Source organism: Culex pipiens, chromosome 3 (assembly GCF_016801865.2).
Source record: "Culex pipiens pallens isolate TS chromosome 3, TS_CPP_V2, whole genome shotgun sequence".
Classification (NCBI taxonomy): domain Eukaryota; kingdom Metazoa; phylum Arthropoda; class Insecta; order Diptera; family Culicidae; genus Culex; species Culex pipiens.
In genome coordinates, this window is record NC_068939.1 from 12,324,668 (window position 1) to 12,348,407 (window position 23,740).

Genomic DNA, 23,740 nt, shown 5'->3' on the forward strand with positions numbered 1-23,740 from the left:
TGAATTTTTGTATTTTTGTATATTTGTTTCGTAAAGCATTATCCTAATCTTTGCGCCCTTTCCCGATTGCGTTCGCCACGAAACAAAACTCCCATTAAGGAGTTGCACGCGTATGCATTTGTCAAACTGTGTTTCGATTTTGATTTAGTACAAAGTGCAGCTGGGGACAGCGAAGTGGCCCGGCAATCTGTGCGCAATCTGCGCGTTTCGCCCTCTTAGGGCCTCCAGCAATGCGCGCCAACGGTGGTTACCTCCGCGGGGTTGACACTCCTCAACATTTATCATGCCGGGGAGCAGCCGCTGTCGATTCCCTCCGATTTTTGCTCGACTCAGCCCGCAGCAGCAGAGTGCGTTTGCGGCAGCGACGTCGCCGTCCAAGTCGTCGTGCGGGATCTAATCTCGATTCTGAACCGTGGCCACCCCCACCCGACCGCCGTGGACTGTCAGCCGTCAAGGTTTCATGTTTCAAACTCCCAATCTGGTCAGCAACGCGTCTCAAATGTGGTGCTGGCTGGATTTGGTGGGCACAACAAATTTAAACGAATTTTTATGCAAACCTGAAGAAACGAAAAAAAAACTGCAACTAATCGCAAGAATGTCAACTATGCGTTACGCGGCCGACGTTGGTGACCCAGCTGGAGAGACCCCGCGGTTTGGGTTGAGATTTGAGAAGGGTAAAAAACAGGATTTAGAAGGGGTGCCCCCGTGGTGCTGCGTATGGCCCCACGAGGGGTTGAAACAATGTTTTCCTCATAAATCTCATATTGGTGATTCATAGGTGATAAATGTGAGCAAAGATATGAGCGTTGAAAAAGTCTTCAAATAAGTGATGAGAGTCATCCAATTGATCTAGCCGATCTGTCCTGTTCTACACTGCTTCAACTGTTGTTACAACCGACCTGTCGAACTTGTCAAAACCTGTGCTAAGTGCTATGTCACCACACCTATAATTCCGGTAAACTCCATCGTACAGATTAGGCCTGTAGGCTGCAAATATTGATACTTATCTTTCACACCAAACTACAAAACATTTACACGATTTTACCAGCTACCCAAGCTACCATTAAGTACGAAAAAAAACGAACTCAAAGCCCAACCTCCAACCAACTTGGCACAGTCGCTGCAGTTCAACGACGCGCGCCAGTGCAAACCTATAGAGTTATTATTATTCATATATTTATTATTTCTATTATTGACTGCCGTTGACTTCTGTGTGGCTCGCCACGATCTCTGCAGGCTCAGTTTGGGTGTCGAAGCCTAAAACCCTCAGCCCACGCAATTTGCAGCTCCGCGGCCACTTGATCCCATTAATCTAGAATATTAGGCCTCAATTATCGTATCGAACCTCAAATCAGCCTGCGCCTGTGAGTTGTTTATGTCTGCTTAACGCTTTCCTCAGAACCGAGCACCACTTGCTCAAAACTGATCCTCCTTAAGTGGGTGAGTTGTTGTCGTCCCTCTTAAGGAACCCAAAACTCAAAAATATTCCATGTTCCACCGCGGAGACACACTTGAGCTGACTCTCGGGAAACACGTGTGCGCCGATCCCTCCGTTTCTCCGAGTTGCCCTTTAACGCTAAGGAGCGAAACATTTGCTCGCACTTTGTCACCCTTCTGGAGTTTTTCGGTGTCATTTGTTGCGTCGAATTCCTTGCCGAGCGCGGGCTCGACTCGGTTATTGTCAAACCCTCCCTTAACTTCAAGTGGAAACACAGTGACAACGACAACAGGGCAGAGATTGTAAAAGGACTCGGCGTTCTAAATACCAACAAAACCAACATGCAGCATAACCGCAATCACTGCGCCAGCCCTGCCTGTTGAGGAGGCCGCTACGCGTAACCTAACCTAAATTCTGCGACATGACTGCGACTGCTGGAAAGGTCTTAGAATGTGTACGATCAGCAGCAGCAGCTAGTACAAGCGGTTGACACACTCACTTTGTCCGGTCCGGGCATGGTGGTGACATATTTACTAACCCTCTATTGCCGGGGGGCGGTCTTTTGTGCGGCTGTCATCGGAACCGTTCAGCGAGGTTCAACCCCTCGGGAGAATGTGGTTCTAGAACGTGCTTAATTTTTGTGCAAGGAACCGTCCAACTTTGGACCAAGTTTTAAACCCTAGCAAACATTAATGTCAAAAAACATTTTACAATTTATAAAAAAAGAAAATAAAAGCACGGAATTGTAACTTCAATATCAGCTTATGCTCATATCACATCTTAAAAAGAATGATTTTTTTTAAAGGACCTATAAACATTTGTCTTTCATATGCTTATATGTACAGCCATTCCACGTCAAACAGGAAGTCTCCAAATCAAAAGTGCTCCGATTTGGCTCAAATTTGGAGTGAAGGTTCTTTGGCTTAAATAATTAGACCCGTATTTTTTTATTTGGTGATTAGGGTGGTTCTATCCGAAATAGGGTGGTCCAAAAAATGTTTGGGTACCAAACATGTTTGGGTACCAAAATTTTCGTAATTAAAAGACGCAACTTTTGGTACCCAGACATGTATAGGTCATCGGTGAAATTTTCAAGTTATCGCAGTTTTAGTGAAAAAAGTTGATTTTTACCCGTTTTCGTCATTTTTCCGTTTTTGCGCGCGGCGCGTCGAAAAACTCAGTTTTTTATGTCAAAAAAATCATATCTCGAAAACGTGTTAATGAATATTCGCAATTTTTTGCTATGTTTTGTAAAATATTACAAGGAATCAGGGAAAAATATTTTCAGACATAGGCTCTTTGGTCCCGAGACCTTGAAATCAGCAAATGAAATTTTCATAGGACCTTTTCAAATATTCAGCTAGTTTTTTTGGACCTCAACATATTTTTCCTTAAAAGCTCAACTAATAACCTTTCTTTTGAATTGTGGCGCTCCAAAAATGGTTCAGCCGTTCCGGAGATATGATTTTTTGAAAAATGTGGTTTTTGCGAAAATCGGTGAAAAACGCATTTTTTGGACCACCCTATTTCGGATAGAACCACCCTAATCACCAAACAAAAAAATACAGGACTAATTATTTGGGCCAAAGAACCTCCACTCCAAATTTGAGCCAAATCGGAGCACTTTTGATTTGGAGACTTCCTGTTTGACGTGGAATGGCTGATAGGACCCTTTCCAAAAAAAACTCTAGATTTTAAAAAGAGTACAATTTCCTCTCTATGTAAATCCACGTTTTGAACCGAAGTTGAAGTAATAATTTTTGAAAAGAAGTGAGCTTACACCATCAAATTTATCAAATTCCACATTTACCTGCTTGGTAGAAAAACTGAAAATCTGGAACATGTAAATTTGGAAGGTTTTACCAGTTTTAATGCTTTAAATTTACATAATTTATTTCTAGCATGGAATCTTTGGCCATTTCCGGATGAAATATCAACATTTTTGTTAATGCAACATATTCATTACTGAAAACCCCTGTTACGTCAGAAGGGGTGACATTGAGTCTGGGGGTGAGATTGAGGCAAAGTGTTATTTTTTTTGCGGATTTTGCAATTATAGTTATTTAGAGAACTTCTTAGTAAATCTTTGCTGAAAAATCACTTTCCTTCAACAAATCCTGTCTGAAGTCTAGGTTGAGGTGTTGCATGACTTGTTTTGACCCCAACTTTGTTTTTGAGCACCATTTTAGTTTCATTAGACCCAATGTCACCTCCTCTAAGGGGTTTTTTCAAACGATTTTCATTTAAGGTAGAGTTTATCGAATTCCACCATATTTTGGGAAAATGTTGGTGAACTATCTAAGAACAATCCTATGTTAAAAGTTTTTTAATATCTTTTAAATTGTTTTTGTTTTTTTTTCTAATAACTGCTTAGACTTGAGAATATTCACATTTTTATAGGACCATTGCCAATAATAAATTTAAGAATTGATAGATCTAATTTAGCATTCATGCTTTTAACAAGAAATAAAGGATTATTTTATTATTTACATGTAAGATTGAGGTTATCATAAAACAACAAAAATGGTTTTGGACATCCTGATAATGAACAAATTTCCGCAAAAGCCGCAAATGGGCTGCATTTGTATTTTTTGATCTGGCTAAAACTTTGTCAAGACCTTCCCTATGACCAAAGAAGCTTTTTTGCATCGATGTTTTCAAAAGTTTCCGAACAATTTTGACAACTATCTATACAAAAATGGCATGTTAATATTCAAAAATCTTTGTTTCTGATCGATTTGGTGTCTTGGCCAAAGTAGTATGAAACATCTTTTTTCAAACAAACTTTAATTCTAGTTATATTCAAAAATCAGAATTATAAAATTTTCGTTTTTAAAAATGCAAATTGTGAGCCAATGTTTTGGAAAGAAATATCGATTTAAAGCAAAAAAAAAACATTTTTACGAAATTTTTCATGAAAAATCGAAAAATTTGCAATCGAAAGTACTATTTTTTGCAAGTTTAGCATTGTTTTCGAACGCTTGGTTCGATTTTTTAGAAAAAAACACATTATTTTATAATTTTAAATTGTGCTTATTAGTTCTCACTTCAGATTTTTTTTACAAAAACCTTGAAAATTTTTCAATTTTTCGTCTAATAAACATCTCCACTCAAATATAAAGCAACAATAAAATCGAATAATTTTAAAATGTCACCAAAACTCGGAAAGGAATGGTCCGACTTTCAATGTCCAAAAATTAATAATTTAACCTATTTTGTGATCGCGGAGAATTTTTTTTTAATTTCTAACTCAAGACTTCCTTTTAAAAACATTGTAAAAATGATTTTATGTCCCTTTTGAAATGTATGTCTTGATTTTATCAAATTCAAAATATTTTTTTCAAGGAGATCAGAAAATTTCGCGTAAGTTTTTTTTTTGATGCTACTTATTGAACCACTATTTTCAGATATTGTGACTTTTGGAAAAAGAGTGCAGTGTGAAAATCACTTAAAAAACTTCAATTTTATTAAAACTTTATAAACCATCTATGTTTCTCAGACGAATTCATTGGAAATTTTCTCTTTTTTTCGGAAACTTACACTACGCAGAAAAAAAAATCGATTCCCGCAATCGTGAATTCAGTTCACTAATGTGAGAACCACGAAGGAATTTATTCATGAGTATGGTGCATTTGCACTATAAACGTGAATATATTCCCTCGTAGTTCTCACATTCATGAATTTAATTCACGATTTGATTTTTTTCAGTGTGTTTAAAAAAACACGAAAAAGTTATATATTTTTTCATCAAAATTATACTTAATTGCATGGGCAAACTAATGATGTTTAAAACAGCTCATTAGGTCATAGTGAAGCCCTCGACATAATATTAACAAACTTAAAAATACCAAAAAAGTTTAAAATGCAAATAAATCGATTGATTTTGTTGAGGATTGCTCAACGCTTAATAATTTACGTTCAATTTGAATATTGTTGTTTATTTTTTGTGCACTCAATTCCTAAATAAAACAGTTATTTTTTAAATTTTGTTGAATTTTCGCCAAGAGACAACAATTACTCTGAAATACATCCAGGCTTTTATTCTTATTAAAACTTTACTCCGAGAGATAAAACTTTAATTTAATTTTGCAATATTAATGATAAATTCTGAAAAACAAAAACTGCAGGCAAATTCTTAGCATTTGTTTCGATGTACATTTAAGCTTTGTGAATAAAATTCTAGCTCGAATCTCTATAAATAAAAAAATACTTATCAAATGATTGAAATATAGAAGAAATAGTTAATTGTTTTCCTATAAGAATTACGATAGTAGTAGAATGGAATTTTATTTCATTTTATATGAACATAATCAAAACAGAAATTAAGAATAAGCAATGATTCTTATATGATTCAAAAATCAAACAAGATTCTATTTATATATTATTTTTTTTTTTTGTTAACTTTGAGTGAATTAAGCTACATTATGTTCCTATCATACATCACTCACTTTTAATTATGTTCAAGTTAATAAGTGATATGTCTGAGAATAACAACCTCAAAATAAACATCTTTCCATACAATAACTCCATCTTCACTCCATTTTAAAATTATACAAACTAAAAGAAGATTGCAAACCACGCCAAGCAGTTCACAAAAAAAACTTCTGTCAGAAGTGGGATTCGAACCCACGCCCTCAGAGAGGACCAGAACGCTCTCACTTCAGTTACCGAGAGTGCTAGCTCGGCAAGATTGCTCTTGAGTCTGGCGCCTTAGACCACTCGGCCATCCTGACTTGGCGAAGTCGACCCCACGATCACGCAATGAGGACGCGTGATCATTATTGTCCGAAAGTGAGTGAGTAATTCAATTGAATGTTCAAGTGTTTTGTTTTGCAAGGGGATTTTGGGTACGGTGATGGTTGCATGCATTTGGGCGTATTTGATCTTTTTTGATTAGGTCATTATACAACCAGCCCGGATAGCTCAGTCGGTAGAGCGTTGGACTTTTAATCCAACGGTCTAGGGTTCAAGTCCCTATTCGGGCGAGTGGAATTTTTTTTCGCATCTCCGCCACATTTGACCCACAAACAACCGTTTACGACGACGCGTCAATTATCTCAGCGATTTGTTGTGAGGCTGCTGCCTAACAACATTAGCGCGTAAAGCGTCGACATCCGGCCGTGGCAGCCAACGCAACTCCATGCCAAGGGGTCCGTCAAACGGTGCGGGTTCAACCCACACGGCGCGGCGGCACCAAAACAAATGGCTGTAATAATGGACCACTTTTGTCCCCCGCTCAGCGTCTCACAAAACGAGGTAATAACAGTCAAAAGTCGATAAGTCGCAAAATTGAATGATTGAACGTTTCGACGGGGAGCGGGCTTTTGGTGACCAGCTTTGAACAATTCCTCACCGGTTGAATGCGAAGATATTTAGTAACTATGGTAGGGACGAAGTTCGATAAACCCAACTGTAACAGTACCTCAGTGTAAGGCACACAAAAACGCAAGCGATCGTTTATCGAATATGCAGATTCGTGTGTTCATGTGTGCTCACCTCTGGAGAATACAGCCGCGTACCATGCGTGGACGGTAGGCTGGTTCGAAAAATTAGATTTTAATATAGCTTATTTTCCTTCTTTAAATAAATATTAATTTTACTTTTCATTGTACAACTGATGGTACATTAAAGTATTACCAGAATACAAATTTGAGCATTTCAAATTGCATGATTTGTAAAATATTACCAACAATCTACTGAATAGTTTAGAGATTTTTGAAAAAATAAATAAATTAACCCTTTTGTCCGATTAAACTTTACCGTTTATAGACTTTATCGATTAAATCAGAATGTAGAAAAGAGTTCACAGAATATTTTCTCCAATTAAAATATCAACATTAGTTCAATTCTAGCAGAAATAAACGCAATTTTAAAATTAAAAACATTGTTTCCAACATGCTACATTTAAGTTTGGATGCCATTCAGTTACTCGAATGTTTGTTCGTTGTTCATTTATTTTAAGGCAGTTTTAACCAACTTGGTAATTCGCTGCAAATTACTCGAATGTTTCGGTTCGAGTAGAAATCTTGACAAAGAGACTACCAAGGCCTATGGTTTTCAAGGGCATCTTCTCGTTTTCAGTTTTAATTTGTTTTATCAAATAATTTAGAAAAGTCCAATGTGAATTAACTTATAAAATCACACGATTCTTAAAAAAAACCTTTTCATCCAAATTTTGAAAAAGAACGAAAGAGCCGTTCAAAAGAGCGGCTCTCTTTAATGAGCGAACGAAAATGAGCGGCTCCTAAAAAGAGCGGTTTTGCCCACCTCTAATGATGTGATTCTTTTAAAATTTAAAATTAACTTTAAAAAATTGTATCAAATTAAAAACTGTAATTTTTTAACAAATTACTTAACCTCAGTAGATATCGAAGAAAAAATCTACAAATTGGAGAAAAAACCCAAATTATTAATTTTATAGTTTTTTTTAATATTTGGATCAAACTTTGGTTGAACATTCCTTATGTGAAAAGAAGCCATTTGGCATCATCAGTTTTTTTTTTCATGAAATTGTATTGGTCATACAAATGGGATTAGTGCAGTGCCTATGAGGACGCGCAGTCCTGTTTTTTCGTGTTATTTTCGTCTCTTTTGTGTTGCTATTTGTGTGCATGGGGTGATTGGTCTTCTTCTTCTTCTTTTTTAATTTTTTTTAGTTCGCGCGTACGTTGGCCGATGAGTTTTTTTTTGTCCTCTTTATATAGTTTTTGAGATTTAAGATTATTTAAAAAATCCGCGAGAAAGTAGTGGAAGTTCCTTGAATTTTTTGATAGAAGGCTTCGTGTTGTCGTGTATATGTTGAATTTCATTTCGTTTTGAAAGCCCTTCCCATAGCATCGTTGCTCGGATGGCACGCCGACGGTAAGAAGTAAAAAAATTACGGGATTGAGTTTAAAATTAAGTTCTTCTAGCGTCGAAGATCGGAAAGCAACGATTATGTTTCACACTCGGTCATATTATCTACCGCCGCCGGTTTAGTTCGTTTATGTTATTGTTTGAATTTCATTACAATCGGTTACGTGGTGTCCTCTTTTCTTGTAGTTCAAATTTGTTGATTGTAAAAATGTATTCCAACGGGCAGTTTAAGTAATAACCCATCAAACTTTCCATTTTATGAAGAATAACTTTTTTTTTAATTTACTCGCGTTATCGTATAAACAGTAAAAATATACTGATAAGTCCAGCCCATAGCAATACTGCTCGGTTGGCACGCGTTCGATTAAAAAACTTTTTAAATAATCAATTATGTATCTTTCCGCAGCCGGCTGCCTAAGATTTTTAAAATTTCAACAGATAAACAAATTTCTTATGGTCGCATCACCTACCACAGTGAATCCTGACCTCATACCCATCTTACTAACCCCTCAAAACTCATGTGATACTTTGTCGGAGACGCAGTCGATTTGGCGGTCCCATCACTCAAGTATCGGACTAACATTCCCATCCACTTCCCCGTGTCTTACCACTGGTCGTGGCCGGCGTCGGTATTGATCAGCATGATAGGGATCTTTGAAAATTGCGAAGGGGTGATGATTGGTTCCTACTTTTCATCTGTGGTCCACGGAGCAATTTTTGGGGGTCCTGGTCAATAACGAAGTAGCAGCTACGGGTAGACACCAATGCTATGCTATGCTAGAATGTATTGGTCATACAAATGGGCTTGCAAATATTTCAAAATTTGTACCTTAAGAATCGAAATTCAGAACGAATTTCGATTTTCAGCAAAATTGTAGGTTATTTTTGGGACTTTAAAAAATGTTCAGCGGGAAAAAAATATGTTTTTAAATAATTTCTTCACGAGAAAAAGTTGAATTACCAAAACTGATTTTTTTTATTTAGATTTTTTGGATATGAAGATGGTTAAAAATCTGGTGTCGAAGCTATGATTTTTTTTGTAAAAAATATTATTTTTGAAAAATATTGAAACACTAAACTTATAAGCACTTGTATTGGAAAGAAAAACTTTTAAATATTGTTTTGAATTTAACGGTGCTAATCACATCGACATTTGTTGTTTTCCGGAAATCAAAAAAAAATGTAATGAACTCAAAAACGAGATTTTTTAGCACTCGTCGTATTTATCCAACTCGGTGAACCTCCTGGGTTCAATCTAATACACAGACTAAAATAATCTTTTTTTTTAGAAACTATTTGCATAAACTAATATTGCGATCCAAAATGACTTCACAATTTTTATGATTCTGTTGTTTTTCGGCATAGGAGTTTTAAGATTGAAATTTTCGAAAAAAAAATCAATTTGAAATATTCCAGGAAGGAAAAGCAACCTTGCAAAAAATAATTTTGAAAATCTCAAAAAAAATATTTTTTAAGATTTTATTGATTAAACTTCAGTCCCTAAAAGTTATGGGAGTTAAAGAGTTGAAAATTTCGATGAATTTCTTGCAATTTAAAATATTTCATGAAGAAAAAGAAACCATGCATAAAATATTTTGAAAATATGAGCAAATTTTATATGTTTTTATTTGTTATTCAGATTTTATCAATTGGACAGTTTGGATGCTTTAAACTAAAAATTGAATTGCGTAAGTTTTTTGAAAACTTTTTCTTACTCTTGTTTGTGCATTTAATTAAAATTTTAAGATGCAACACACAGATGAAATGAACACAAAATCTCTGTTAGGTTCATAATATGTACAAATTGTAATTTGATTATTCACAAATTAAACCGAATTGAATTGAAAAACTAAAAATTGTGAAAAATGAGTTCAAAGTGTCCCCTAAGAAGCCCTCAGTTTTCAAACAAAGATGTCTGCGAAACTATTGGTCTGTAAAAAAATTTAATAAAAGATCTTTTGTTAAATTTTCTGCTCATTCCAATAAAATAATTCAAAAATGTTCTCATAAACGAAGTTGACTTTATAGCGGTCGGCCACCATTGCTAGTACCAACCACTAGTGTCTTCCTTTTTATCTACAAGGACTTCGCCGCCCTGGGCTCCTAAGTGTATGAAAGTATGGCAATGAGCGACGGCGCCGAATACCCATATTTACACAAAGAATTTTAGAGCGCCTGCCGCGGGATTCGAACCAGCGACCTCATAAAGCCATGCTTTATAAAATAGCTAATGATAATTGATTTAGACAGTTTTTGAAATATTAGGATTGTTTTAAAATTAATTTTTTGAAATTGTATTTTTTAATATAACAAGTAAAATTAAAATCCAGAAAAAAATCCGTGTACATTTTTTTTCTGAAACTTCTTACACCTACAACTTTGACAAAGACATCAAATCGATAAGAAAATCTCTTCTCAAGATACGAATTTTGAATAGTAGTTTATGCAATAAGTTGCAAAATGACTATTTTTCAGCACGAATCGTACATTCATTCAAAGGCTGTGCCGAGTTGGATAAATACGACGAGAGTTGAAAAATTGAGTTTTGCAGTAAGTTGCATCATTATTTTGTTTCAGATTCGTTTGAATTGGATTTCTCGTGTGTTTTCTCGCTTCAATCAAGCGTCCTTGAGTTTGGTCAACTCAAGATCCAAAACAGTGTCAAAAATGTTACTTTTCGATACAAAAGCTGAAAAAATACCTTTTTGCAATACCGTCGTGAAACTACTTACTTTTCCTGTCATTCTTGAACGACGAAATAGCCTACTTTTCTGTACCAAAAATAACAGAATCGAATAGTAACCCTTTTCAAAACTAATGCTGAAAAGTTCTACTTTTCAGCACTGAAATGGATGCTGAAAAGTTGAACTTTTCAGCACTTGTTTCGAAAAGTTATACTTTTCAACATTTTTTTGAATTAAACGATTCATTGACTCAATGCATGGATATTTGTCCAATAATTCTGTTCAAAGAGTGTTTTCGGAATTGCAAAAAATGTTGTATGGAACTCGTTGCAAAACTTGATTTTTTCATCACTCGTCGTATTTATCCAACTCGGTGAACCTCGTTGGATAAATGTACGACTCGTGCTGAAAAAATCCTCTTTTCGCAACTTGTTGCATAAACTACTATTTTGCAATACCGTCGTGAAACTACTTACTTTTCCTGTCATTCTTGAACGACGAAATAGCCTACTTTTCTGTACCAAAAATTACAGAATCGAAAAGCAACACTTTTCAAAATAAATGCTGAAAAGTTCTACTTTTCAGCACTGAAATGGGTGCTGAAAAGTTGAACTTTTCAGCACTCGTTTCGAAAAGAAACACTTTTCAACATTTTTTTGATTAAAACAATTTATTGACAAAATACATGAAAATTTTACTTAAAATTTCACTCAATGGGTGTTTTTCGGAATTGCAAAAAAAAAATTATGAAACTCGTTGCAAAACTTGATTTTTTCAGCACCCTTCTCATTTATCCAACTCGGTGAACCTCGTTGGATAAATGTACGACTCGTGCTGTAAAAATCCTCTTTTTTGCAACTTGTTGCATGAACTACCTTTTCAGCTCTCAAATGAGTGCTATAGTAATCTTTTTAGCACTTTTAATTTTGGTGATGATAAGTAGGCCATTGTGCCACTATAGAATGACCTGAAGAATAAGTATTTTCGAAACGAAATTAAAAAATCTATTTTGAGATATCGATCAATGCAAAATGACTCCAATCCAAAAAAAAATTCAAAGAAGTTAATTTGCGAAACAAAGCATATTGAGTAGTAATAGAAAATCATTTTTATAAATCCAAAAGCCTTATGGGTCACCCATAAATCACGTGGCCCTTTTTTTATTTTTACAATGTAACAGTTTTCCAAAAACTAAAAAAAGAAAATGGATTCTGAAAAATTGTCCATTATCTAACACTCACATGAAATAGAAAAAAATAACTAACTAGGACACCATTGAAAAACGAGTTTTTTTGTAAAAATCCAGAAAAATAAGGGGTCATACCGCTCAACAGTCCTAAGATATCGACAAATGGACTTCGGGTTCTTAAAGTTTTGAACCATCCTAGCTGAGCCTTCCGAGACACTCTTCGACAGGCACCCGCTCTTTTCGACTTTGGTTATGTAACAAATTAATCTATGGCGATCACCATTTGTCCGCAGGAATGTACCGACTGCAACATACCCCCGTAACTTTATTGTTTTACATGCGACTTTGAGTATAATTCAATTGGTTGATTTGAATAATATTTTAATGAGTGACCAACCGACTCACCCTTTGGCAGTACCACTAGAGACAAAGGAATTTTGATTGATCTGGGCCACTCACCTGAAACGAGAAGGAAAACAGAAAGAAAACATAAATACAAACTGCAATTAAGCACATTTTCCCAGAATTTCCTTACGAAAAGCGGAAAATTTTTCTCACAAAAAGTCACGCAATCGGAATAACTCTTTGGCCGCGCCCGCTCGGCTAAGTGCATCAACCGTTGAAACCCATTAGCGATGCTGAGAAAATCCTGAGCCATTAATCTCCACGGAGGAAAAACTGATAAAAAGGGGTGACGAAAACGCCATCAGCGGGAAAGTCAGGACAGGAAGGACACACTTTAAAAAGGGGCGCGAAGTAAGAATGAGGACACCATCAAAAACAAAGCGTCAAAATGTGGCCCATAATCGACTTCCTGTCGCACTTGTCGGTGGTGCGTTAAATGTGTTTCAGGGGGTTTGCTTTCTGACTTGTTAGGAACGTGACAATTTGTTCGTTTTTGAAGGATTTTTTGTAGAAGGTGGTTTAGAAATTCCCAGGAAGGAAAGGGCTACGATGCGCTGACTTATTGGAAGGAATTTTCTTTTCAGACAGCGTCAACAGAAATAAAGTTATTTGCTTTACTAAGTATAGAAATTCAGTAATTAACTACAAAGCATGGGATTGGATTCTATAGGATTCTTGATTCTAATTGCCCCATTTTATTGGAATTCTTGAAACGCAAAGCGAGAACAACGCGTTTCAGAGTTTGACCTTGATAAACAAAAACGAGAGCACGCAATGTAAACAATAACAAACACGTTTTGTTTGGTTGACCATTTTGTGCATTGTCCCGAAGTTTGGTTGAATTTGGTTGCCGGAGTCCCGAGTTATAATTACAAATGTTTACGGTAGTCGGGCATGTACGTGTGTCAAACGCGTTCTGACCTAAAATCCCTTTGGCCAGTTGTCGCACTTACATCAATTTTCAGGGTGTGTCAAGATAGCACGACAAGATTGAAACTTCTTTCATATGAAAGTGACAACAATTTACGGAGTTTTTTTGAGGTTTTCTTGACTATTTCGGGATTGACATCGAATTTTGCGGATCAGTGAAGGTCAAAAGGTCAAAAGGCATTGTGAGCTGTACAAAATGGCGTTCTCAACTCAATTTGGCCCAAAATGCACGTGCGACAAGTTAGCACGACAACGACGATATTATTTGTACTTTCATTGCAATGCTCAGAATGATCTAGTTTGTTGTTGTATCGATTGCGTCAAACATGCGGTGATGACATTTGAAGAGTTCTATTCTGTGAAGAAAATATTCCAAAATTGGTACTCATCATAATCATTACATTCATTTTCAAACAGATTGGCATTTGAGGCATTTATTTCCTTTCATTTGCCTCGATGCGACTATTTTCTATTGGACCAGTTTTACTAGATTTTTTCTTCTTATAACAGAAAGCTGCAATAAAGGCGATTTCAACTAAAAATAAAAAGACAAATGCAAGGATTAAATATGATTCGATAGATTGTTTCGGGTGTTCTATCTCTGGGCAAAACAGATTCCACTTTTTCCGATACTCAAACTCAGTTCCATCCAGGCACTTGCATTTGAGGTAAAGGTCATTCGGTGTATTTGTCGACCACCCTGTTCTGTTCATAACCGGGTACATCGATCGCACGGTCTCGTAACTCCAACCACTTTTGAAGAGAGTGTCCTAACAGATCTGGAGAAGACTGTTTGGTTATGTCCTTGCCAAGTCATAACAAATTCTTCCATAAATTCGTCCATACAATTCTTTTCCGACCGTTGTACTTGAGCGATCCACTGTCCACCAGAAAGTGTTAGCTTTACCCGGAACATTTTCTCGTAGTCACAGGTGCCGTATAGTGTCATGTGGTCCCGCACGAGGGAATACGCAGGTTCCAGCAGAACACAGGGATAGTTCCGAATCAGTTCACCAAAAATGATAATCGTAGAGGATACTCGTGCCCAACTGATGAACTCTTCAGCATAAAACAGTGATGCAGGACTCCCAAAGGTTTCACCAGCTTTTAAATTGTCGTGGGTTAACGAAAGAAATTCGACCCAGGCAGTTTGCTCGCCTAACGCTACATAAACTGCCAAAAAGATGAGAGCACTGTTCCACATAACGAAATTTCAGCTCAGTTGAATAATTTCAACTGAATTCTACTACTCAATTCTAGTCATTGCTTGCTGCTCATTTGAATTTTGAGCATGACCTGTTTTGTCATAATTGGTTGATACTTTCAGTACATATTGAGAAAATATTACAAATAGTACATCAGTCATTGCAAAATGCAAGCAAGTACGCGTTTAACTTCTACTACAGAGCAATTCTCTGGAATTAAAGTAATTGATGTTAACTACCGTAAATCTGATTTAAACAAGAAAACTTTAACTATCAAAGTCACCCCGGAATTCAAAACCGGAATGTTCAATTCACTTATGTTTTTAAACGCCAATGATTTTTTTTTTTCAAAGATAGTGCTTGGACCTTGTGTGGCCTGCCAAGTAATAGTCTTGAGAAAAACCTTACCAGTTGGAAAATATTAAAAAAATGAATTGAAATCCTATTAATGTCACCCCGGCTTACGGTACTTTTGATTATCTTTTTTTTATGTCATTTTTTGAGTTATGGCTCATGATGGCCAACATTCGTTTGCCCATGATTTTTTGTAAATAAAAGCAATAATTTTGGCTTATCAACGTGTTTTTTTTTTCTTTTTTTCAGTTTAAAGAATGTTAACAAATATATTATTTTGACCTATGAGAGTGATGGATTAATTTTCCAACCTTAATTTTTTTAATTTCGAAGGGCTCATGCTTAAACAACATTGGCTTTTTATGGGGTCTGACGAAAAACCACGCTCCATACAAGAAGTTGGGTAGCGGGGGTTTGAAACATCGAATTTGAAGCCACGTGGTTTATGCACAAACTCTAAACGTTAAACTTACTGTTTGTTAACAGAAAAACAAGGTCGTCTGAGTTTCAACAAAAAAGAGCAAGTCTCTAATATTTTCACCATTTTTAATCAGAAATAACCTAAAAAAAATCGAAAAAATACCTAAAAATTACAAAATCTTGAAAACGGTGCACCTTATCAAAATTTCACTTAACGGTGCACATCAATCAGTTTTTTTTTTTGCAAAAATTATCGATATAATTTTTTTTATTCATCCCCCTAATATACTGTCTGAAAAATTATTTGTTACAAAATTTGACTACTTCTACCATCAGGTTGTTGAAGGATTCCGTAAGTTTGACAATTTGGAAAAAGAAGACAACAACTTCCTTGGATGTTATACATCCTGAAGCACTTTTGGATTGCAAATTTGATTTTACGCATAAAAATTAAGCTGACCTTTTTTTTTTTAAAATCACTTTATCGATGCCTCTGTGCTCTCTTATGCAAACTAGGCAGGAAAACCAGCAAGCTTAGTACAAGAGAACACAGAGGTATCGATATATAAAAAGTCATAAATTAGTCAAAGATTTTTGGCTCTTCCTGAAATGTTCTGAAAAGATGGTGTTTTGTCCCCTTGGGCCGTTGCAAATATTTTTTAAAGTTTATTTTCCTCGACTCTGGCAAAATCAAGGGATGAGGGGGGGGGGGGGGGGGTTCCTTAACATTTTCAAAACATATTGCTAGAAAAAAAAAACTTTTAAAACATACACATACCAATTTTTTATATTTTCCAAATGGGTAATTCTCTACCAACTCACACGAAATCGGGAAAAGTTGCCCCGACCCCTCTTCGATTTGCGTGAAACTTTGTCCTAAGGGGTAACTTTTGTCCCTGATCACGAATCCGAGGTCCGTTTTTTGATATCTCGTGACGGAGGGGTGGTACGACCCCTTCCATTTTTGAACATGCGAAAAAAGAGGTGTTTTTCAATAATTTGCAGCCTGAAACGGTGATGGGATAGAAATTCGGTGTCAAAGGGACTTTTATGTAAAATTAGACGCCCGATTTGATGGCGTACTCAGAATTCCGAAAAAACGTATTTTTCATCGAAAAAAACACTAAAAAAGTTTTCAAAATTCTCCCATTTTCCGTTACTCGACTGTAAAAAAATATGGAACATGTCATTTTATGGGAAATTTAATGTTCTTTTCGAATCTACATTGACCCAGAAGGGTCATTTTTTCATTTAGAACAAAATTTTTCATTTTAAAATTTTGTGTTTTTTCTAACTTTGCTGGGTTATTTTTTAGAGTGTAACAATGTTCTACAAAATTGTAGAGCAGACAATTACAAAAATTTTGATTTATAGACATAAGGGGTTTGCTTATAAACATCACGAGTTATCGCGATTTTACGAAAAAAAGTTTTGAAAAAGTTACTTTTTTCGTTTCTCTTTGTTTCGTCGTCCGTGTCTGTCGCGGGTGACCATGAACGGCCATGATCGACGACGACCAACTTTTTTAAAACTTTTTTTCGTAAAATCGCAATAACTCGTGATGTTTATAAGCAAACCCCTTATGTTTATATATCAAAATTTTTGTAATTGTCTGCTCTACAACTTTGTAGAACATTGTTACACTCTAAAAAATAACCCTGCAAAGTTAGAAGAAACACGAAATTTTAAAATGAAAAATTTTGTTCTAAATGAAAAAATGACCCTTCTGGGTCAATGTAGATTCGAAAAGTACATTCAATTTCCCATAAAATGACACGTTCCAAAAAATTTTACAGTCGAGTAACGGAAAATGGGAGAGTTTTTTAAACTTTTTTAGTGTTTTTTTCGATGAAAAATACGTTTTTTCGGAATTCTGAGTACGCCATCAAATCGGGCGTCTAATTTTACATAAAAGTCCCTTTGACACCAAATTTCTATCTCATCACCGTTTCAGGCTGCAAATTGTTGAAAAACACCTATTTTTTTGCATGTTCAAAAATAGCAGGGGTCGTTTCGCCCCTCCGTCACGATATATCAAAAAACGGACCTCGGATTCGTGATCAGGGACAAAAGTTACTCCTTAGGACAAAGTTTCACGAAAATCGAAGAGGGGTCGGGGCAACTACTGTGTGAGTTGGTAGAGAATTACCCAAATACATTTTTTGTATGAAAAGCTTCCAAATTTGTATGGAAAATGATATAGACAAACTGATTATCCAAAATGCTTATTTGGGCATACGAAAGGCACCTAAAATGTTTCAGCCAGTTTAAAAATACAAAAATAAACATTTGAAAATGACTGATTTTGTAGAGAATTGGGTGAAAGCGTTCAACACTCAATTGCTTGGATGTATTTGATCCATTTTCAATTACAAAAGATTATTTTTTAGTGAAATTTACATGTTTTTGAGTCAATTTATTAAGGAATATTTTTTTTTTTAAATATTTTAACAAATAAGATTTGGCAACTTTAGCAGATTTTTCAAGATTGTACCTTTTTTCTCCTGAATTCTTCTTCTTTAATAAAACAAATTTTCCCATGAAACCAGATCGATCAGAAAATATGGACAAATGGAAGATGAAAAATTCCACAAGTGTATACAAAGCTTTGGCCAAATTGAACACATTCACAACAGATCATGCTAATGTTATAAGAAACTTAAAAAATATGACCTGTTATTTTTTTAATTTCTTCACTTTGCTTTTTTGTAGCGGAAGTGAGGTCATCGACGAGTCATCGAATTCACCTAGCACGGAAACAGAAACTTCGCTCCGTTCATTTTTTTGCGCAACTTTGCAATCAAAATAAAAGTTTCAAACATTTTCCCATGGACTCGACTCGACAGTGCCGACATGGCACAAAAGTATGCGCGCACGCGCAATTCAACTCGACTTGAATTACAAACAAAACCGTTATCGTTTCCTTACTGAATTGGGATGGATTAATTTTGCCGATAATTTTTTTAAATTGTCCAAAGTTCAACGCTTAATTAATTTTCATTATTGTTTTTGCATGCTTACTTGTTAGGAAAAAAAAAAACTTATTTATGGAAGAACATGCAAAATCATGAAAAACCAGCTCGCTCACAATGGGCCAAAGTTGAGCACTGGGATATTGCAACACAACCTGACACGATGTCGAAGAAGCTTTTTTTTGCTTCTTTTATTGTGCGATGGTGATGGCCGCGATAGGTGGTGGCCCCTGTGCCACCAAGACTCTTTCGCAATTTCCTCAATGGAGACCTGTTGCCCTTTTTGAGAAAACCAAAAAAATTTTTTTTTTATTTATTATGGATTTTATTACATTATAAATGATGTCTACTCCAGTTTTCTTCAATCCTGACGATATTGATCGAATCCCGGATTTAAAAAAAAAAACAATGCAAATCAAACCCCGCATAACTTCCTTTTTCTCCAGAGGTATCGTAAAAGGTCACAACCGATCTCCTCACGCCGATGACGTCAATTTGCAGTAGCTGATTGGGATCATTACCTACAAATCCGCCAAATCGGTCACTGGACGGAGATTGCACAACACCTTCCTTCCCCTCAAAGTGCAGAGTTGTCGTCGCCGAATAAAATACCCAACTTAATAGAGGAAGTTCTCAATATGGCGAAACGGCCCAGCGCGTCGCGCGAATTGCCGCGGGCCAACAATTGCCAAATCTTTGGACCCCAAATCTGCGCTGCAGCAAAAACAACCGAAATCGAAAGTAAAGTCTTGCCAGGCCAAAACGGTGCTGTTGCGCGAAACTACTTTTCCCATAGCCTCGACCAACTATTTGGGGATTTTTTGTTGTGGTGAGTGTCGTTGTTGTTCTGTTCAACAATCCCCCCCCTCTTGGAGGGGCGCTCCGAAAACTAGTGCCAACCGGAGTGCCCTCCTCTTCTGGGAGGGGGGGGGGTCCCGCATGGTTTGGACCTACAGGGAGGGACAGTGGGGTAGGGTGGGTTGTTTGATCGTCTGGAGAAAAAAATTATGTCATTTAAACAAATTCAGAAATATTTGAGGCCATAGAAGATAACTCAAGACAATTGCAGTAATTTGAAGTAAATTTGTAGACAACTGTAGATATTAAATTAGTTTGAAGACATTTAAAGCCATTTTTTGTCTTTAGAAAAAGTAAGAAGACTACTGAAGACATTTGAAATAATTTTAAGACATTGATAGACAAAAGAAGACAGTTGAAGACAACAGAAGACAACTTCAGAAATTTAAAATGGTTTGAAGACGGTGAAAGACATAAGGAGACAATTGAAGACATTTGAAATAGCTTGAAGATAACTTCAGAAAAATGAAATGGTTTGAAGACGTTGAAAGACATAAGAAGACAATTGAAGACGACTGAAGACAACTTCAGAAATTTGTCTTGGTTTAGAGACGTTAAAAGACTTAAGAAGACAATTGAAGACAACTGAAGACAACTTCAGAAATTTGAAATGGTTTGTAGACATTAAAAGACATAAGAAGACATTGGAAGACAACTAAAGACAATTCAAATAGTTTGAAGACCTTGAAAGACATAAGAAGACAACTGAAGACAATTGAAGACAACTGAAGACAACTTCAGAAATTTGAATGTTTTTAAGACGTTCAAAGACATAAGAAGACAATTGAAGACAACTGAAGACATTTGAAATAATTTGAAGACGTTGGAAGGCATAAGAAGACATTTGAAGACAACTAAAGACATTTGAAATAGTTTGAAGACATTTAAAGACAACTAAAGACAATTGAAGACAGCTTGAAAGACATACCCGGGCAGACGGTAATAACAAAATTCATGCCATTTCAATAACAAATACTGTTAAAATAACAGAAAGTGTTATGGAATCTTCTTGAAAAATCCATTTTTGCATGAGGGTTTAATAACAGTTTATGTTATCATAACAAAATTTGTTATTGGTCTGACATTGGTTGAAAGCCAAAACAACTTTGGAATAACATTTTGTGTTATGGAAGAATACCGCCAACTGTTATTGGGATGATCGGATTAGTTGTTAAAATAACAAAAAATAATAACAAAGATTAAATATGTTATGAGCCTGTTAACACAATAACAACCCAATAACAAAAAAATCATAACGACGAATAACAAATCTTGTAATAAATAACATAAAATGTTATTGGCCTAGGTTTTTTAAAATATCAAAAAATGTTATTCCAAAGTTATTTCCGTCTGCTCGGGTAAAAAGACAATTGAAGACAACTAAAGACAACTTCAGAAATTTGAATGTTTTGAAGACGTTGAAAGACATGAGAAGACAATTGAAGACAACTGAAGACATTTGAAATAGTTTGAAGACGTTGAAAGGCATAACAAGAAAATTGAAGACAACTGAAGACATTTGAAATAATTTGAAATAGTTTGAAGACGTTGCAAGACATAAGAAGACAATTGAAGACAACTTCAAAAAATTTAATGTTTTGAAGACGTTGAAAGACATAAGAATACAATTGAAGACAACTGAAGACAACATCAGAAATTTGAAACGGTTTGAAGCCATTGAAAGGCATAAGAAGACAACTGAAGACATTTGAAATAGTTTGAAGACATTTGAAGACAACTGAAGACAATTGAAGACAACTGAAGACAATTGAAGACAACTGAAGACAATTGAAGACAACTTGAAAGACAATTGAAGACAACTCAATAAATTTGCAGCATTAAAGCATTTGAACAAGTTTTAAGATTGATGAATTCGCTTGCAAAAATTTTAAGAAATTCAGATTCAGACAAATTTCACTGCCCATCAAACCCCACCACCCCTCAAAAACCCCTCAAGGTGTACACCATCCGTGGCCAGGTTCGCCACGACACTGGTCAACCGGGCACGCAGTTGGCGCAGTTATTTTTTTTTTTGTTTTCACCCCCTTCAGTGCTGACCCCAGAGCTAGCGGGTTATGTTTTGGACGCTTGCAACACACACAGCAACCGCAGATCTCGTTCACGGACGTTCATTCACTTTTGCGCGTGACGACCATCTCCACACGTGGCCCAGCATCAACGAAAGAGTACGCGAAATTAATTTTGATGAATTCGATTGATGGTACACATACGCTGGCTTGTGGGGCTAAGATTTGTGGGTTTTGTTCGTTTTGAGAGAGGTGTGGGATGAGCTTGGCAGAAGTTGTTGAGGTGAAGATCTGTTTTGGAGGGATGTTGTGCAACAGTTTATGCGTCTGAGATGTCGAGTTTAAAGATTTATTTAGAAAAAAAATCTATTCAGACATATTCAGCTCTGCGTTATTTTGCCCAATTGTGCCGATTTTGTTGCATTTTTTCTTCTTACAGCATAAAACTACAACGATAACGATTTTAAGGCAAATAAAAACGACAATTGCGAGAATCATATATGAGTTGAAAGATTGTTTGGTGTCTTCGACCTCTGGGCAATACAGATTCCATTTTTTTCGGTTCTCAAACTCAGTTCCATCCAGGCACTTGCACTTGGGGGCATAACCATCCCATTTATTTAACCACCCGAGATACCATCCTGTTTTTTTCATGACCGGGTACATCGATCGCACTCTCTCGTAACTCCAACCACTCTCATACATCATTAGCTGTACTATGGCTTTAATATCACTGTGTGAAGTGAATTTCTGAAAAGATCCGGAGGTGACTGTATGGTTTTGTCCTCGCCATGTCATTACGAATTCTTTAATTTCTTCGTCCGTACAATTCATTTATGACTGTTTTACTTGAGCCATCCACTGTCCAGCAGAAAGTTTTAGCTTTAGCCGGAACATTTCCCGGTAGTCACAGGTGGTCGTCATGTGGTCCTGCATGAGTGAAAAGGCAGGTTCTAGCAGTACACAGGGATAGCTCCGTATCAGTTGTCCGATAAATATGGTCAAAGAAACTTTTATTCCGTTCAAATAATAATCATCCCCATAAAAAAGTGACCCATCTTCGTAGTTTTCCGTACGAAATTCGACCAGGTGTTTGTCTTGGCATATCGCTGCTCCAAAAAAAGTCACTAAGATGTACAAACTAGCACACATAATGAACCTTCAGGTCAAGTTCGACACTCACAAACTACAAACTTGCAGTCACTGCATTTTGAGCATGACATATTTGTGTCATTATTGGTAAGGGCTAAGGAAACATTACAAATGAGTACAGCAATTATTGCAAAATGCCAGGCAAGAAATTTCATAATCCGTACATAAGTTTAACAACCAATCATGACAAACAACTTGTAATGTTCGAAAATATAAAATCATATTTTTCATTATTAAAAAACATTCACCATTTTCATTTTCACGACATAAACATATAAAAAAAACGTTACTTAATCCACCCTAAGTTGGTTGGTGCCTTCCTCACATTTAAAGGGTAATGCTAGCCAAAATAGACATCAAAGGGCGGACCTTTCAGTGTTATATCAATTTGACTCATTATTCATACCATCAGATTGGGTAGTCAGATCTTCATAGTTCAGGGCACTTATGTGCTTACAACTTATGATAGGGTTGTCTGATCTCCAATGAACTCGTTGGAAAGGTCTTTTGATAACCTTTATAACGACAGGTCGCATGATAGATCCGGACAACGTTTTCATCGAAATATATAACACTAAAATGCTTATAACTTTTGATAGGGTTGTCAGATCTTCAATCTTTTGAACACGTTGGAAAGGTGTTTTCAATACATGGTGGGGTTTCTTACAAAAACAACCCTTTCTACAATCTTCCGGACTTTTGTTAAAATCGTTTTTTAGCATTACTCTTGAAGTAATCAAATAAACTTTATAATTTTCAATCGCGACTTATGGGACCCCAAGACGGATCGAATGAGACCAAAACAGACAAAATCGGTTGAGCCCAGTGCAAATTTTTTGATCAACATCCCACCACACACACAGAAATTTGCTCAGAATTTGATTCTGAGTCGATAGGTATACGTGAGGTGGGTCTAGGAGGTCAAACTAGGAATTTTATTTTTCGAGTGATTTTATTGCCTTTCCTCAGTGAAGCGAGGAACGCAAAAAATTGTTTTACTTCATTCAACTAAATATGAACATTCGCTGAAATTCGATTTTAAAACTAATTTTTAATCATCAAAAATTATTAAACAGGAGAACTTTAAAATTTTGTGAACAAGTTAGGTTGGGTGATTTTACTTATTTGAATGTTTTTAACAAAAAAAAACACACACACACAAATATATCCCAGTTTAAATTTAAAAATAATTATGTGTTGCAGCTTGAAGGCAAAATTATCTATTTTATACAAAAAAAATCATGAAAATAT

General features: G+C 35.9%; 1 protein-coding gene and 2 non-coding genes across 3 annotated transcripts in view; 1 reads left to right on the forward strand and 2 right to left on the reverse strand.

The window, feature by feature from the left end:
• Positions 1–23,740, reverse strand: part of LOC120432629 (ecdysone-induced protein 74EF-like) — a 141,597-nt gene that overhangs the window by 72,424 nt on the left and 45,433 nt on the right. The gene's annotated exons all lie outside the window — the stretch shown is intronic.
• On the reverse strand, positions 6,044–6,171 carry Trnal-caa (transfer RNA leucine (anticodon CAA)). The gene is made up of 2 exons: positions 6,134–6,171; positions 6,044–6,088 (listed from the first exon to the last, which is right to left on the reverse strand). It is a non-coding gene; the product is annotated as a tRNA-Leu (tRNA).
• Trnak-uuu (transfer RNA lysine (anticodon UUU)) lies at positions 6,351–6,423 on the forward strand. The gene has a single exon. It is a non-coding gene; the product is annotated as a tRNA-Lys (tRNA).